Source organism: Galeopterus variegatus, unplaced genomic scaffold (genome assembly GCF_000696425.1).
Source record: "Galeopterus variegatus unplaced genomic scaffold, G_variegatus-3.0.2 Scaffold1356, whole genome shotgun sequence".
Lineage (NCBI taxonomy): Eukaryota > Metazoa > Chordata > Mammalia > Dermoptera > Cynocephalidae > Galeopterus > Galeopterus variegatus.
In genome coordinates, this window is record NW_007727467.1 from 272,779 (window position 1) to 277,631 (window position 4,853).

Genomic DNA, 4,853 nt, shown 5'->3' on the forward strand with positions numbered 1-4,853 from the left:
AAAATCAACTGCACTTATGTATAATAACAATAAACATGCAGAGGCCCAAATAAAAATATAACACCATTTAAGATTGCTCCAAATAAAATATTTAGGTATATATCCAACAAAACATGTACAAGATTTTTATGATGAAAAATTTTTAAATGCTGATGAAATAAATCAAAGAAGACATAAATACATGGAGAGACCTACTGCATTCATGGATTGAACACTCAACATAGTAAAGATGTCAATTCTGCTTGAATGTATCTGTAGATTTAGGGCATTTCCAATCAAAATCCCAAGTAGGCCTTTTGTAGACAAAGGTAAGCTCATTCTAAAATTTATTTGAAAAGGCACAGGTGTTAAGAACAACCAAAACGATCTTGACACATAAGAATAAAATGAGAAAAATTACTCTACCAGTATTAAGGTTTACTATCTAGCAATGGTAATCAAATCACTGCAATATTGGTGGAGAAAAGACACAGATCAACAAAACGAAATGGAGGATCCAGAAACAGAGCCACACAAATATGCTCAAGTGATTATGACAAAGGTTCACAGGAGGAAGTATATACTTGAAAATGGTGCTTTAGCAATTGGATTTCCACAGGCCAAAATAAAACAAACACGAAAAAAAATAAATAAATAAAAGCCCTTTACCTAAACTCCACATTTTGTACAAAAATTATTTCAAAATGGACCATAAACTTCAATGCAAAATGTAAAACTATAAAACTTTAAAAAAAAAAAAAAGAAAAGAAAATCTTAGGGAACTAAGTCCAAACAAAGAATTCTTAAACTTGCACCAAAAGAATGATTCATAAAAAGATAAAATATTAATTTGGGCAGCATAAAAATTAAAGACATTTGCTTTATGGAAGTCCTTATGATTAGGAGAGCAAAAGAAAAACAAGCTTCAGACTGGGAGAAAATATTTGTAAACCACATATCCAATAAATAACTAGCAAAATGGACCATAAACTTCAATGCAAAATGTAAAACTATAAAACTTTAAAAAAAAAAAAAAAAAAGAAAATCTTAGGGAACTAAGTCCAAACAAAGAATTCTTAAACTTGCACCAAAAGAATGATTCATAAAAAGATAAAATATTAATTTGGGCAGCATAAAAATTAAAGACATTTGCTTTATGGAAGTCCTTATGATTAGGATAGAAAAAGAAAAACAAGCTTCAGACTGGGAGAAAATATTTGTAAACCACATATCCAATAAATAACTAGTATTTAGAATATATAAAGAGTATCAAACTTAACAGTATGTAAAACAAAACAAAAACTTCATTTAGAAAATGTACAAAAGACATGAAGCAATATTTCACCAAAGAGGATATAGAGATAGCAAGTAAACACATCTAAAGTTGTCCAACATAATCATCCATTAAAGAAATGCACATTAAAACCACAAGGATGTGTAAGTACACACCTATCAGAATGGCTAAAATAAAAAAAAATGATATGCTGGTGAAGATCTAAGAAAGTGGTTCACTCATACATTGCTGGTGAAAATATGCTGTCCAGCCAATCTGGAAAATTTGGTATTTTCTTAAAAAACTAACCATGCAACTACTATAGGACTCAGTAATTGTAGTCTTGAGCATTGATCCCAGAGAAATAAAAAATTATGTTCACACAAAAACCTATAAAGGAATATTCATAGCAGCTTTATTTGTAATAGCCAGAAACTAGAAGCAGCCCAGATGCCCTTCAAGAGATGTAACAGTTAAACGAACTATGGTACATGCCTTCAATGGATTGCTACAAGGAACAAATGATAAACATAAAAATTCGGATGACTCTGCAGGCAATTATGCTAAACAAAAAAAGCCAGATCTAAAAGTTTACATACTGTTCAAATGCATTAATGTAACATTTTTTAATGACAAAATTTTGTAAATGGAGGACATATTCGTGGTATCCAGGAGTCAGGGACTGGTGTGGGTGGTGGAAAGGGGGTATGTGCAGAAAAGCGTGGTTAAAAAAGGACACAACACTAGGGATCCTATGGGAACAGTTTCAACTGTTCAGTATCTTCACTATGAACCTACAGGAACAAGGCAAATGCCTATTAACAGTAGAATGGTCACACCATGACCATTTCACACTGTGAAATGCAAAAGGGCAATTTAAATTGATTAAACTACTGAAAAAGCAACAGCATGGATGAATCACACTAAAAAGCAAAGCGAGCCAGTAAGACATACAGCCTGGTTCCATTGACACAGAGCCAAATACAAGCAAAAGTACTCGGTGGTGTCAGAAGTCAGGATAGGAGTTACCTTTGGGAAGGAGGGGATGATACTAACTAGGATGGGTAGAAGGAGAACTTCTAAGGGCCAGTAATGTTCTATTTCTTGATTGAAGACGTGGGTTAAATGTGTGTGTTCACTTGGCAAAAATTCCTTGATGTGTACAATTCTGACATATTCCTTTACTGTACATGTATTTCAAAAGAAAACTATTGTAGGGGGACTGTAAAATGGTGCAGCCATTATGGAGAATGGTATGGAGGTTCCTCAAACAATTACAGATAGATCTACCATATAATCCAGCAATCCCACTGCTGTGTATTTACCCAAAGGAATGGAAATCATCATGTCAAAGGACACCTGCACTCCCATGTTTATTGCAGCTCTGTTTACAATACCTAAGAGTTGGAACCAACCTAAATGTCCATCATCAGATGAGTGGATAAGGAAAATGTGGTATATTTATAAAATGGAATACTACTCTGCCATAAAATAGAATGAAATAAGCAAGTCACAGAAAGAGAAATACCACATGTCCTCACTTATATGTGGGAGTTAATAAAAAAAAAATAGATGAATGAATGAACAAACAGAGAAAGAAAGAAGGAAAAGGAATGCAGCAATCACAATAATACATTGAACATTCTGGGAGAGGGGAACAGAGCTGGGGTTGCCGGGAGGTGGCGGAGGAGTTGGTTGGGGGCTGTGAGGATCAACTACAAAGTATAATAATAGGTGTGCTGCTTGTCCTAATTTGAACAACACATGTTGCATGCTGGTATTGATCTTTGATGCTGTACCCCACAGATATGTACAATAAAATTATATATATATATATATATATATATACACACACACACACACACACACACACACACACATATATATACACACACATTAGAAAGGAAAAGAAAGAAAACTTGGCTTAGAGCTGAAGAGGAGTGGACACAAGACAGTCCCACTAGGTGACATTGGGTCCCTCTTCCAAAACCTCCCATTATTCCTCATTAACTGAAGAATGACATTCAAACCCAACAAAATGGCATAGAGGCTATTTGTTATCTAATCCCACTCTCTTCTAACTGGCCGTTCACCTCACCCCGCAATCTGCACTCATTCATTTTCACTAATGTTCCTTGAGTGTAGAGCATTATGCTAGGTGACAGTAATATATTTTGAAGAAACACATTCAAGTTTTTTTCCTCTTGCAGTCTTAACCATTCAGAGTGACATAACATTGAACAGTTAATTACATTTAATAAGGCTGGGTGCTATGATAGAAGAAAAACAGGATCCTACAAGAACATTAAAGAAACATTTAACCTCATCTAGAGGAAGACAGAAAAGACTTCTCATGGGAATTGAGGTTCACTCTAATAAAAGAGTTAACAAGAGGCTTCCAGTCAAGATGGCAGAATAGATGGTCCCCAGCGTCACTCTCTCCCACAAATCAACCAATTTACAACCATAAAAAAGCAATGACAGCCAAGGTGGGGCTGCTAGAACTCAGGGGAAAAAGAGGAGAGACCTATGGAGTGCATGAAGGTGGGTGAAGCAAAGATGAGAGAAAGAAAGCAGTGCTCAGACCATTTGGAGCCCTGGCCACTTCCAAGCTGGAGCTGCTGAATGTATGGAGCAGTAGCTGGCAAAAGCCGCAGCTGTGCCCTTTGGATGAAGTTGCTTGGAGGTGGCAGAGGAGAAGAGAGCCTTGGTGGCCCCCAGGCTAGCAAGACCACGAACAGGATTCCTGTGGACCCACATAGGAGCAAGGGACCAGAACAACTGCAAAAAAGGAGCCACTCAGAGGCTGGTGAGTCATCTCAAGGGACCAGTATATGGCCTGTCCCATGGGAAGTGTTTGGAGTGCAGGCAGTGGGGCAGACGGGCCCACCAGGAGAACACTGAGGCACAGCACGGACAGCTGATCTGTCCCCCAGTCAGCGGAGGACCACTCAGAGGAGACTGGTCAGGAATATAGAATTGCATGGGGTACAGTTTTATGAAAAGACTCAGGCCCAGGCCAGAGTTTCTACACAACCCAGGTGCACCAGATCTCAGTAGACCCAGAAGTACTGATAAAGTCAACAACTAAAACCTGAGCTGCACAAAAAGCCTTCCTTAGCGAATCAGCAGCAAAGCAGAAATTTAGCTCAACCATACAGCTCAAGTGCTGGGCCCCACAGGAAGTTCCCCCACTTGAAAAGTAAGCAAAGGACAACAAATTAATTCAAGTGCAGAGTTTAAGTGGTGGGAACAGCAAATAATCTACACAGAACTGAAAGAATATGGACTACACGCACTGCCTCTTGGTGTCCAGGGAATAATTCAGGAGGCATTACTTTTAAAGGCCACATTTGGGTTATGATTTCTAAATAGAAAGAACTCATATGAACACAGAGAAATTAAAGCATATCTGCTTATATTTCCTATAAATATTACAATACAGTGTTCTACTTTCCATGAAAGTCCCTACCACTTACTAAATCATAATTAAAACAGTTAACTTACATTTCTTCCTGTGCATATCTACTTTTTTCCCTTCACTCTTAGCTGGTAGTATTTATTATTTGACAAAAGACCATGCTTTTTTAAGGTGTTCTGA